This window comes from Corvus moneduloides, chromosome 10 (genome assembly GCF_009650955.1).
Source record: "Corvus moneduloides isolate bCorMon1 chromosome 10, bCorMon1.pri, whole genome shotgun sequence".
Classification (NCBI taxonomy): Eukaryota; Metazoa; Chordata; class Aves; order Passeriformes; family Corvidae; genus Corvus; species Corvus moneduloides.
This window is the reverse complement of record NC_045485.1, coordinates 2,677,395-2,691,676: the sequence shown is the minus strand read 5'-3', so window position 1 is coordinate 2,691,676 and position 14,282 is coordinate 2,677,395. Positions and strand designations below refer to the sequence as shown.

Below are 14,282 nucleotides of genomic sequence, written 5' to 3'. Positions count from 1 at the left end.
AAAGCACGTGAGCACAGCAAAAACAAATCCCCCCCCAGAGATGGCTTCAGTGGACACAGCTCATTTCCCAAGTGTATTCCAGCAGCACTACACAGAAACTAAAGACAATTTCTACTGGGAGAGTTCTATTCCATTTGTGCCACAACAGACTACGCTGACTTCTCCAAACATGGAAACTTCTGCAGGAGTAGGGTTCCCTGCAGCATCCCACTTCTGCACCACGAAGTTCACTGCTGATAGCTGAGAAAGCTGTTTGTGGAAGGGACCTTAAAGCTCATCTCATTCCACCCCCTGCCATGGGCAGGGACACCTTCCACTAGCCCAGGTTGCTCCAAGCCCCATCCAACCTGGTTGCTCCTGCCCCATCCAGGGATGGGGCAGCCACAGCTTCTCTGAGCAACCCGTGCCAGGGCCTCCCCACCCTCCCAGGCACGAATTTCTTCCCAATATCCCATCTAAATCTCTCCCCTTTTATTGTAAAACCATTCCCCGCTGTATTATTGCAATCTGCCTGTGTAAAAAGTCTCTCCCTCTTTTTTATAATCCCCCTTTAGACACTGGAAGAAGACGTCTTCCGTGGAGCCTTCTCTTCTCCAGGCTGGAGACCCCCAGCTCTCCCAGCCTGTGTCCAGAGTAGAGAAGCTCCAGCTCTCAGAGCATCTCTGCAGCTTTCTCTGGACTTACTTTAACAGGTCCACGTTTCTTCTGCTGAAGACTCCAGAGGGGGATGCATTATTCCCAGTGGAATCTTTTAATTAAATGAGAAAGCAACAAGCTCAGGAAGGGTCACCCCAATACTTCCCTGCCAACAGCTGCTCAGGATGAAATCAGAGCTTAATAAAATACTCGCAGAGCTCAGCTGCGGAACCTCGCTCACACTTCTGCCACAGCATCTGCACGAGTGTTTCAGGACTGTCACATTCAGAGAGAACTTCACTGATGAGGTTTGAAGTTTTACAGATTTTATACAAGGACACAAGCCCTCATTTTATTTTTTCCTGGCATATTTAGGTCTATTAGGAAAGGTGAAGTACCTAGATGAGGTATACAACCAATTCTGCAGCACCCCAGGCAACCCCTTCCCCATTATTTCAAGACAAAATAAACAGTACAAAAAGTACAAAGCACAGCTGCCACAAACTCAAATTATCCTGAATACTCAGATACAGCTCTGAACATTAGACCTGGATTCCTCAACAGAAAAACAAAACACTGTAATAATGTTTTCCTTCAAAAAGGGGAAAGATGAGCAAGGCAGAGGTGCTCTGGCAATCACTCGCCGCAGTTCACACTCCAGTACTCCTGTTGTGACATTGTCTGAGTTTTCCTTCTGTGCTGTTACAGATTTTCTACTTTAAAATTATTTGTACACATACAAGCAGCACATTCACTTACAGCTTAATGCAGCAAACTCCCTGAAATTTGGGCTAATGTTCTTGTATGCCTTTCAGGGAGTGAGAGCGCTCATTTGGACACTGGAAATAACAATTTCCACTTAAAATGCTGGCTGCCAGATTGAGTTTTTAAACTAGCTTCCTAATTTTACTTTTTTAGGTCATTCCTACTAAAACTACCTTTCTCACTCTTCTCACCCATAAGTAGATTTTCATCTAAAATGCCAAAGAAAACTAATCCAAACCAACTAGAACTGGTGCACAAGCTGCAAATCAAAATATACTAAACAGCCAAAAAAGCATGAAACTGTATCATAATTCAAAATATAGAAATAATTCTTGTGATGATGCGGAAATTAATTTTTGCCAAGCCTACAGGACAAGTACAGCAGCCAGGAAGTAGGGAAAAAATATGAAAAGCCCCAACATTTTAATATGACCACTCCATACACCGCTTACAACCGGCAAATCAAATGATCAAAATACCCTAAACATAGATATTTAAATAAATGTACAATGGTTTAAATGCCAATTGTGAGTGGTTAAACAAAGTGAATTTTCAGAGTGATTTAATACATCCCACCAATATTAGTACACTTTGAGGGAGTTACTATCCATGGCTGTTTATATAGGATGCTGCAGCACCACAGCCACAAAAATTGATTTTACAGCTAAAGAATGAAATACTTCTTAAAAAAATAAAAATACAAAATGAAGAACACAGTTACCAACTGAATAGACAAAAGGCCTGTGAAAACTACAACCAGGCAGGATAACCAGCACCCTGGGAGTCTGAAGAGCTTCCAAAGGAAGCTGTCAAGTTAAAATAATATTGAAAGAGTTGACAAAACATAATATTGCACTTAGAAAGCTGCAAAGGGCTTGAAAAAACCTACTTACATTGTACAAATTCTGAGTTTACCACATAAGCACAGGTGACTGTGCCTGCTCATTAAACCACGAATGGCATTCCTATAGGCAGAATTAGAAGACTTCAGTGAAATATGACAGAGCAAGAGTAAAACTCCAGAAAATGCATTTTCAAGAGGCTCAGGCATTTACACACCAAAAGGATGCAGTTGTCAGACCTGGTTCTACCTTACTGTCTTGCCCCAGTAAGTGTAGCTGTGCAATTATAAAGCCAATGAAGATGTTTGTGAGGGTGAGACTGAACTCACATAAAACAGACCTCCAAGACCAAGGTCTGACATGCACTAAACACAAACTCAACCATGACATGGAGGTGTCTGTCCATGACATCCTCACGCACACACACCACCCCAATTCCGAATTAAAGCTATTTATTTTAACAGAAACAAGAAAGACAGCACTTATCTGAGGAGTCTAATTCCACTGCAAGGGATGCATGGTGATAATTACGGGAAAACATCAGACGGGGCTCGTGCTGTGCCATCAGCACAAGAACTGAAGACAAATCTCAGCATTGCCTTCACCTCCAGCCTCCCTGAGCCCTCATCACAGGAGGGTGAGGGGAGGCATTCATAATCTATTCCTTCAGCCAGAAGAACACAAACAGCAGCCCAAGCAAATCCTGGGCCACATCCCAGCTCCAAAAACCCACTTAACAGAGTCCTCCCACTAAGCCAGTATCCATCACAATGACACTGCAGTCACCACATCGGGCAATTCACATCACCCAGCACAACAATTTGATGCCTTCCAAACCTTCCTCTTTTTAATTCACAATACCAGTAGCTGCTACCAATGAGGGTGAACACAGAAACAAGGGCATAAAACATTTCTGCTGCAACAAATAAGCATGGAGGACTTACACTTTTTGTGTTTATGAAAATCCAAATACATTTTTTTTTAATTAAAAAAAAAAAAAAAAACAATTATTCTCCTCTCATAAATTTTACTGTAACTATAGATGAAGGCCATACCTTTAGGAGTGGCCAGCTTTCCAAGAGTTTGTCATCTAAAGGAAAATTTTCTCAGGTCCTTTCAATTGTTAAGAAAACAGGAAGCAAATTTCAGTAAGCCATTTCAATAGAGTAAAACAGAGATAAAGATCTCTATTAAACTTGGCAGCAAAGGTAGAGCCCACAGATAGTGGTCTGAGCAGCCCCTTGCCACCAGTCTGTGCCACTCTGCTCACTGGGAAATGGCCCATCATCCACTGTCGACCAGCTGTGGCTGCCCCTGGATCCCTGGAAGTGTCCAAGGCCAGGTTGGACAGGGCTGGGAGCAACCTGGGCTAGTGGAAGGTGTCCCTGCCCATGGCAGGGGGTGGCACTGGATGGGCTTTAAGGTTCCTTCCAACCCAAACCATCCTGGGATTCTACAACCAGGTTCGTGTGAGTGCAGAGGCAGCGAGCGAGAAACCAGAAGAAAGCACTGATGGCCACCCACATCTCATTTAGGAAATTAAAAACATGACCAAGAGAAAGGGACAATAAAGGTCCAATAATCCAAGTACTGAGGGTTATTGACAAATTATTTGACAAAACATTTCAAGGTTGGGCAGCAAAAGCTGCTTCAGCAGCACAGGAAATACGGTCACTCTTGCAAAGCAGAGCAGTAGGGAATGAAAGTCACATCTATTTCCTATCTTGACCAAGACCCTTGAAACAAAGATCTCTCCAGCTCAGACATGTTTAAATTCAGAAAGCTGGCATCTTGCTTTGGTCCATGGGCTTTGGAAGTGCTGAGGAAGTAAAGTGCATCCACTATCAGACTCTTAGCCAAGTACAAGCAGGCAAAAAGGTGCTACCAAAGACTTACTGCCAAAGATCTTCAATCCCAGAGCAAGAAAGATCTCCAAGGAGCCCTGCCCGAAGTGTTACAAGATAAAACTCAGTGCCACTCGTGTGTCTGACAAGTACCTCTTAGGCAGCAATGAGGGAATGAAAAAAAAGTAATTTAAATCCTGACGGTATTAGTAAAAATTTTGTTTTGCTGGAGTAACAAAGTCATCACTGCCACGAATTAAATCAAATTAAAAACCATTTCATCTCAGTATTTTCACTTACCCTTTGTTCTTTCAGTTTATTCCCTAACCCTTCTTTCTATTTTTTTTAAGACAGTAAAACTTTATTATAGGAGATACTCCAAGTTCTAGTCAGATTGATGTGGATGTATAGGTTTACCAGGACTCTTAACTTCTTCCACAGCAAAACTCCATCCAGGTTTACCAAGAAGGAGTACATTTCCTTGTGCTGCAAAAACTTTCCAGCACGCACAACAAGCCAAGGAGAATGAGACTTACGGCTTTCAGAAGTAAAATATTTTACAATGCAATAATTATTAATGAATAAGAAAACAAAAGACATCACAACCACACATTAAAACACACAGCCCTGCTTGCAAAGAAACCACCCAAACCAGCTCTACTAAACTATCCTGAATTTTTATTTTTTGTTTCCAGCAGCTACCTGGGAAAATAATCTACATCTAAAAATCTCAACACCAAGTCCCTCTAAAAAAATATATAATATATAAAATCCCAGAAGGGCTGAAAAGAAAAAGCAGCCATCACAAAAGCAATGAGTCTTCAGCCAACACATACTTTGGTTACTGTGAAATAGCCTCATCCCAAAAATCAGGAGGAGGTACTTGCCTGAATTTCCTGGCTGCAGGAGTCAAGGCTCTCTTTACCACAAAGAATTACTTCCTAAGCTTGGACATTGGTATCAAAGAGCCTTAGCACATTGGCATCAGATTAAATTAATTGTTCTTGTTGCTAAATAGCTTTGAAAATCCCAGACTTCACTCTTCCCTTCACTTTTTCCACTCAGGGGTAGAAGCAGAAAATGTTTCACACTCGGTGATAATGCCCCAGCTCTGACAAATCAAAGATTTCACATGATTTATTTCTGTAATAGTGACAGCTAGCATTTCACACATTGAAAAAGAAAAGGCTGTTTCAAAGCAAAAAATCATTTAACAACATTAGAAACCTATTTGCTATGCCACAGAAAACGATGGCAGTATTTCATGAGATCTTGTTCATGTTTGTGTTTGATCTGAAGCAGCACTCCCAAAAGCTCAGCAAACACGTGAAAAAGGCAGGAGGAGGAGAAAGCCAGACACACTCCCAGTGTTACAAACCATTAGTGTCAGATCACTCAGCAACATTCGCAAGCCAAGTTTAACATCAGGGATTCCTTTTCCAGCAGTCAGTTCCCTGACTTGGATCCCCACACCCACAGAGGGACATCGGGATGACTGGAACAACTGGTTTGAGGCTGGGGGAAGGCAAAACCCAAACTGTGCCTGGTGCCACTTGCCCAGGTGGCCCCAAGGAACAACTTTATGGTCACAGTTTTGTCGAAATTATTGCCAGCAGGTGGATTTAACGTCCCAGTAAAATCTCAAGCACTCAGCTTATTTAACACAAGGATAAAATACCAAGTTTACCTTTTAAGTAATGGGTTTGAATTTTAGAAGTTGCTCACTTTCAAACATTACCATAACTTACTAAACAACTGGTTATTTTTCACCCTGAAGCAGATAATTCACAAGCTGAAGCCCCTGCCAATGAGCTATTTCCACAGGAATCTGCCCAGCCAGGTCCTGCCTGGAGCCCAAATCCCCAGATCCCTTTAAACAGCCTTTTGCTGTAGACAGGCTTAGGGGAAAGATACTGTCATTCTTCCAGGTTCTCACTTTACTGGAGACCTTTTCAAAAGGAAATGGGTTAAATATTCAAAGGTGATTTTAAAAAGCATCTTCCAGAAGCAGCTTTTTCTTGCTCTTGCCCAGGAGATACCTCTGCTAGCTAAAGCAGTTCTAAAATGACTGTAAGTGAAAAACTAATGCAACGTAGAGTAGAAAACATCCCATTTCTAAAATAAACCCCACGCTATCAGATAACTCTAATTTTACTCGTTAAAGAAGCTGTGGGAAAGCTGACAGTGGGTACACGCTGAGTTAAACATCCAGCACCTAAACAGGAAGCAGAAAACTTTAGGGGGGGAAAAAAAAAAGTAGAAGTTGAACTGGAAAAATTTTTCAATGTATTTCCATTCCTTACTACACCTGCCCTCACTGTGATTCACACGATGTTAAATCCCTCTCTGAACACTAAACACCACTTAAATTACACTCACCACTGCCCCAGTATGTTGGCTCCCTCCTGCAGCTGCTTCTGCGTTAAATCAAACTACAGAATTAAAAATAATTAAACCTGTCTTATTGAAATAACTCCTCGAAAGATATAAAACAACTTTTGCTAATTAGCTGAGCGAACAGCCCTGACCTAAGACTCAAATATTGCTCAGCTTTGGGCTACACCAACACCACTGCTGGGCTCAGATCTTTTGGGAAACAATGACCTATCAATTATACAAAGCCCCCAGTATTTCCATGAGTGTTAAAAGTACTGTCTTTCCCCAGTAAGGTGTATTCATTCAAACAATTTTAAGCACCAATATATCATTAGTAGCTGAAGCGAAGATTTTTTAAAAGCATTTTCAAATTCACAAACAGAAATTAGATACATCCATCTGAGAATTTCAAAATCCACTTGTTTTGCCTGAAAGGAAAGAGCTGCCTCACCAATTTTTGGAGCATTTTCAATGTACTGTAACCTTTAGAGAGCATGAGGAATTCCTGCTATGAATTCACAGTGTATCTAGTTAAAACTTATCTCAACAGAAAAACTGAAACTCAGTTTTAAGCCATCCTCTTAACACTTACATCCCCGCCTGCCAGGTGAGACATTTTCAAAGCCTGGTTAATCCCCATTTCCAGCTGAGAAAATAGAAAGAAGCTGAGAAAACATTAAGAATGATCCACTTAAAATGCTGGCAAGTCAGGTAGAGAGCTAGGACCAAAACCAGCATTTCCAGCTCTCAGTGACAGACACTGCCCACTACATCAGTCAAAATACAAACACTGAAGTGTGTATTTTCCCTTTAAAGGAAACAACTTTAACAGCTTTAGGTAAAACCATGCTCTGAGCTCTCACAAACCTTGAAGACTGAAGTAAGGCTTGAACATAAACGCTGAGCTCCATTTGCAGGTCACTGCAAATTACCTGGTAGGTCACTAGGACATTTCTTCTCACCTGAAAACATCTACTACCTCTTACCACCTGCATTTAATTGCAAATAAGAGCTTTCTAAAGTCTTATCAAGCTCAAGACACAGGAAAGCACAGCATGATAAGAATCCTGAAGCCTGCAGGGAACACTGCAGTGTTTCCTTGCTAAAATGAACCAGTGCCCTGCCCAAGGCTTTCTTGTCCTTTGCCCCAAGGTGAGCGCTCTGGACTCCTTCTCTCTTCCCCACCTACTCCTGAAAGCTGGGAGGAGATGCTGCCTCCTCCATGGTTTTTTCCTGGTCAAGCTGCCCTTGCCAAGAGGCAGAACCAATCCAGCTCTGCATTAATTGGACTTTTATCTTTTCTTGGAGCCAGCCTAGCACCCAGTGACTGGTTATCTCTGGGAGGGCAAGTAGCAACCTCGGCAGTGGCAACATTCAAGGCACCTGCAAAGGTTCAGTCCCTGGCACGACAGGTACATAAACCTCTCCGAGAGGACACTGTGCCCTCCAAGCCCAGGGGCCAGACAGTCCCATTTCATTTAGATTTAGGAGGGAGGTGCCTGCATGGAAACTGAAAATGGAGCATGGTACAGCCGTGCTGAATCAATCCGAGCCCAAAGGAGTGCCTTTGCTTCGATCACGTTTCTAGGAAAAGAAGGGAAAGTTCCACAACCACCTTACTTCGGCCTTTTCCCAGCTGCCAGCAGCAAGCAGGATGAACGTAATCCATGGAGTCTGGCTGCTCACATCCCCTCCTTCCCCTTGCTCTCCCCATCACCAGGCCTCTGCTTCCATCTCCCCATGGATGCCTTGGAGACTCAGCTCCCTTCCAAAGCCATGTCCCGGTGTGTGAGCCAGGACTTGGAGCTCTGCTGGTGCTGTCCCTGGGCCGAGCCATCCGGAGCAGCCTCTGTGACTCGGGGTTGTTCGCAGAACAAAGAGCTGCTTCACAGACACGTCAGTAACTGTGTGTGTTGTGAGGAACAAGAAAATACTGGCACAAACCTCAGAGCCCAGAAACCTCCTCATGCAGAAAACAGATGAAAGGGGGAAAAACCCAAACAAAACCAACCCAAGACAGGTGAGAGGGCTCTGAAGCAGAAGTATTTTATTAGTAACACACAGACCTAGACTGGGGTCCCTACGGCTTTTCTTGTCACAAGAACAAAACCAATACCCTTAGTTCAGCATCAACCAATACCCTTAATTCTGATGTTATTCTGAAACCAAAGCTGCTTCAATAATTTCCCCCTTTAAACACAACCAAAATGTTGAGCAAAACACAAGCACACTTGAGATTTTAAAAGGTGACTAATTTAAAATACGCCCAAGAGTGGAGCTGCCTTACGTGGTCGAAGCATCCACCCACCTACCCCAGCATCCAGCCTGGAGAGGGAGCACAAGCAGGTGCCTCTGGGAATAAATTCCCACTGTCAGCCAAAGGTCCAAGCTGTATCCCAGCACAAATTTCATCCCACTAAATCAGCCTCTGGCAAGCGGCTGCCCAGCAGAGCACAAGCCTCAGATGCACTGAATACGCTGCACGGTGATAAAAAGTGCAAAATATGCAGACAGAGCCAATATTCCACAGTTAACAGCCTGATATTTTTGTTTTAACAACCACATCTGTACAAAGATGAGCCCAATTCCATATGCAACTTAGCACAGAAAATCCAAGTTACTCTCCCCTCAAGCATTTCTGTTCTGGCCTCCAGAACTGCAATACCCAACCAGTGAACTTTAGAGTGAGATGCTTCCTGCCTCTAAAATACATTACCCAGAGCATTTTGTTTAAAGTGCTCCTACTATCTCAAAGATTCCACTCAAAAATTCATAAAACAGTGACTTTGCATTTTTGTATTTCTACTTTCCTCCTATTTTATTTCAGTCTGTAGTGACAAACCAGTCCCCTGGCAACATATGCTTTAACCTGCCTCCACAACGTCCCTGTAAGTTTAATTACTTTTGTCTCTAAAACGAAGAAACTGAAGCACAAAGTAGCTAATCCCTGGTTTTGTTAGGGAGATATCACCCCAGGACTCACATTATGAGGACGCTCCAACTGCAAAGCAAATCCCAGACTCTCTAGAGCAGGCCCTGCTTTCTGAGGTATTAAAAAAACAGCAAAAAAAGGCAAAACCAGAGAAAGACAGAAATGATAAAAACTTCACAATATACCATGTTTGAATTGCACCGAACACTGCTATTTCTGCAGGACCTCCAAAGCAATGTTTATATTACATATCCAGACATCACTGGCCGTAGGGCAGCTCATGAACTGGTTTATTTTGTCTCCAGCAAAGCCCAGCCTTGCTCCTCGAAAGCAGCTGATGAACTCTCTGCTCCCAAATCAGCCTTTGGGCAGTTGCCACATGGACCAGGCTAAATCCAACTTTACTCTCCTCACTCCCCACTGCCATTAGCCTACTCAGAGTACATTTAGATCAGATATTAGCAAGAAATTGTTCCCTGTGAGGGAGGTGAGGCCCTGGCACAGGGTGCCCAGAGCAGCTGTGGCTGCCCCTGGATCCCTGGCAGTGTCCAAGGCCAGACTGGATGGAGCTTGGAGCACCCTGGGCTAGTGGAAGGTGTCCCTGCCCACAGCAGGGGGTGGCACAGGATGGGCTTTAAGGTCCCTTCCAACACCAGCCATCCCGTATTTCTGTGATTCTAACCCATCCTGCTTGGCTTTGACGGGATAAACACGAAAAGCAGCCACAGCAACGAGGCAGAAACACAGCGAGCTCTAAAACCAGGCGGGTGCGGGGCCCGGGGAGCAGCAGCTTTTCAGAGGGATGGAAAGAGCGGGCCCGCGAACCGCCGGGGCCAGCGGGGCTCTGACAGCCCGCGGGGCCCGGTGCGCGGCTTCCCCGCAGTTCCTCATGACGGCGGCCACAAAAGCCGCGCTGCCCCCGCGCTTACCGGGGCTCGGCCCCGCTGCCCGGGGAACGCAGCGCCCGGCGCGGCGCTCCCGCAGGCGGGGGCCGAGGCGGAGCCCGCCGGGGCCCGCAGGAAGCGGGGCCGAGCCGCGGGGCCGCGGCCGGGGAGGGCAGGGGCAGCGGGGCCGGGCCGGAGGGAGCGCGGGGAGAGCGAGGGAAGGAGCGGGGGGCGATCCACGCCCCGGGCGCGCCCACCGCAGGCCCGGCCCGGCCGGGGCCGCACAAAGGGCGGGGGGGCGCGGCCGGCAGGTGTGAGCGGACTCACCGGGTGGGGCGGCGCCGCCGCCTCGGCGGACGGACGGAGGGACGGACGGAGCGGGACGGAGCGGGGCAGCGGCGGGACCGGGACCCGGCGGGGCGGCGGCGGCGGGGCCGGAGGGGAAGCGGAACCGCCGCGCGTGGCCACAGCCCGCGGGGGCGGGGGCGGGGCGGGGCATCGCCGCGGGGGCACCGCCCGCCGTGCGCCGGAAGGTGCGTGCCGCGGGGCATGACGGGAGTTGTAGTTCGCTCCGTGCTGCGGGGAAATGTGCCTTACAAGGTAAATCTAGAATTGGTGGTTATTTATTTATATCTATTTTTATATAAAAAACTTATATTTCTCTGGACCAGAGTCAGGGAAAAATAAAAGAGCCTGAAAGCAGTAAAAAATTATATATATTATATACATAAATAATATTTATATAACATTTTATAATAAATGTTATGTATAACATATGTATTATATGTGATATAATAATATATAGTGTATCTATAAAATGCACTTATTTAGTATACATATAGCATATAGTATACAATATATATTACATACAATGAATGTTATGCATAACGTATTACATATAATAAATGTTGTAACATTTATTATATAATACATATCTTCTATATATTATATAGCATGTAATAGATATTGGTTTATTATATATGTTATATATAGAAATATATATTTTATGGATAACATTTCTCTTTTTCTAGGCTGTTTGGATCTCCTATTTTTCTCTGGCTGTGGACAACAACCAGCTGCAGGGGGTAAAGGCCACCACCCTAAAAAATCCAGCATCCATCTAAACTGGCTCTCCTCCACCCTCACTTCCGTGTTGTGGTGCTTAAATGCGAGTTTATTTTGTGAGGAAAACCAGTTCAGCCCCACACGGGGGTTTCCTGCTGTGTCTGAGTGTCTCCTCCAGGTCTGTCCTGGCTCAGGGAGGTGCAGGCCACCCTGCTCCAGTAGTGTGGAGGTATCAGAACACCACGGGGCTTTGTGGAGTCATGGAATGGCCTGGGTTGGAAAGGACCTTAAAGCTCATCCCCTTTCACCCCCTGCCATGGGCAGGGACACTTTCCACCAGACCAGGTTGGCCTTGGACACTTCCGAACACACAATGACAGGGATGGGGCAGCCACAGCTTCTCTGGGCAAACTGTTCCTGTTCCTCCTCTGTGCTCCACTCTCTCTTCCTTTTGCACTGGAAGGGGCTCGTTTTGTCTCTTCTGTGTGAATACAGCAGAGAAAAAATTAACCCTCCTCCCACCAACCTGTCGGGTCCCTCTCAGAGCCCATCTGGGGCAGGGGTCACATCACTGGTGACAGCAGCAGGACACCCAGCAGCAGGACACCCAGCAGCTGGACACCCAGCAGCAGGACACCCAGCAGCTCTCCGTGCTGCCACTTCCAGTGGCACAAGCTCCCAGCTGGATTCGCAGCTTCCAAGGAATCCAGTAGGAACACACCTGGGGAAGCAGTGTACGTGCACTCAAGGCTTCTCCCCCAAAATTCCTGGGATCCATTTAATCTTCCACGTGACTTCTCCAAGCTTCCACCTGCCCTGGGGGCTGGATCTCACCTCCTTCTGTCCACCTGGGTTTGAAGCAACATCCGATTTTCCTTTCGGAAGGAGCAGGACACACAGCAGGCAGCTCCCCTTCCCCAGGTGTTGGGGGAACGGATCCGCGGACACCTCAATCCTCCCTGCAGGTCCAGGCACACCCGAATTCCCCGCTTGTGGGTTCCAGCCAACACCTGTTGGCTCTCTGCTCCCTCAGTCCCCACAGGACCTCTGCAGAGCCACACAACACTTGTCCCTACAGAGCTGCCCATTTTCCAGGAAAGCTATTCCCAAGTGGCGCTGAGGTGGCTGCGCTCCGACCCCCTCCGGGCACAGCCGTCCTTTCACTTCTCTTTCCATGCTCGCTATTTTCCCTTTCTGACTCAGCTCAGCCGCTGCTAACTCACCTCTGCATCACCCCTGGAGAATCCGCAGCAGGTTTTGGCTTCGCCGTTCCCTCACCTCTTCTCGCCATCCCTGTGAGGCTCCTCACCTCTCTGTGCTGCCTCGGCCTCCTACTCCAACCCCTCTCAGGTCCAGCTCCATTTGCTGAATCCTGACCCCCCCTCTCCCATCCTTCTGTCTCCCTCCCCAGGCACAGCTTTTTAAATAAACTAGGAGGGGTTTTTTGTTGGATTTTTTTTTTGTTATGTCCATTTCTTTGTGATTCAGAAAGCCTTAATTCCCAACACGGCCTTTAACACCCCATCCCCTTTTCTTTCCCTGCTCTCATTCAGTCCTTACACACACTAAGGATGGATAAGTTTGTGTCCAACCCTTGTAGCGGTGCTTTCTTGCCAAGAACTCCTCAACACCTTATTCCTGTCTCCAAAACTGCCAGAATTTTTGCACAAGCCTTACAGCTCCTCCTCTGATCTCTGTGATTCCTCTGGGGCTGGCACTTGAATCCTCCTGAATGGTACACCTGCTAAATTCTGTGCTGGCTTAGTGACAGCAGTTTCTGCTCTGAGAGAGAGATTCACTACCAAATTCCTTTGTAATTAACACTGCTATAGTTATCAGACTTATTTACAGCTTGTAAGGAAAAATGTGTCTGCTGTATTTGTAATGTAAGTGCTGTGGATTTAAAAACAGCAAATATTTGTCACAACAAAAACCACCCCTTGTGATGCTCTGCCACTCCTCTCATATTTTACAGTAATCAGAATCAATTACTTAAGTTCAGTTGAAAAGTTGATTGATGGGAATTTTGATATATACTTTACTTCCATATTTTTTCCACTTGAAATAATTTTTCTCATTTGTCCAGAGGACATTCCTATTCCCATTCCCTTGGTTTTGTCAGGGAGATTGATTTAGCTGAGGGATTCAACCTGTGATTTTCAGGTGTTACCTGCTGTTAAAAACCAAGCAATGAAGTCCTGTCACTCAGCTCTGGCAATCTGGGATGTTGCCATTCCAAGGGGGAGGCTACAACACGGAGCTACCTACGTAAGACAGAGCACGGGAACAAACTCAGCTCTGGGAGATAAAAATCCCACTAGGAGACGAGTGATACAGTGCTGGTCCCAGTGCCGACAGGGTTAAACAGCCCAAATCTCTCTTTGATTGTTTCCAACCTGCCGTGGAAGTAGTCACAAGGAACTCACCCTGTTGAATTCCAGCAGGAGAAAGATGCCCAAGGGAGCCTGAGGCTGCAGCTGGGCATCGATGAAAGGCTGCACACCGAGCCCTTGAAGGGAATTTTCATTCACCCCCTCACACACACACACACACTCCCCCAAATTACTTGCTTTGACTAATTTACTCGAAGTTTGTCGGGAATAGAATGTATTTTCTCCACACGGGGGTTACCGTGGGCTCCCAGTGCCACCTACTGACAACTGCGGACAGTACCCGAGCTCTGCCGCTCCAGAGCCTCTCGGCTCTTCCATTAGGTAATTTCCTCCCTATTTCCTTCTATTTATCAACTGTCCTGGCGACTGAATGTAGATCTTCTAAATACTTGCTTCTAGTCACTATCCTGTCCCTCACGTTCATCTTCCAAGGGGTCTCTTTCCACTCATGGAATACGGTGAAATTTCAAATATTCTCCAACACTTTCAACTCTGCCCAGTTGTTCAGCCTGGAGAAAAGGAGGTTCAGGGGACCCTTCTCTCTC

General features: G+C 46.0%; 1 protein-coding gene across 1 annotated transcript in view; it reads right to left on the bottom strand.

Annotated features, from left to right (window-relative positions):
• Positions 1-10,691, bottom strand: part of PAK2 (p21 (RAC1) activated kinase 2) — a 42,167-nt gene extending 31,476 nt beyond the window's left edge. The window contains exon 1 of the mRNA XM_032119521.1: positions 10,607-10,691. The gene's annotated coding sequence lies outside the window, so the exon portion shown is untranslated. The remainder of the gene's footprint in view (positions 1-10,606) is intronic.
• Positions 10,692-14,282: the final 3,591 nt, after the last annotated feature.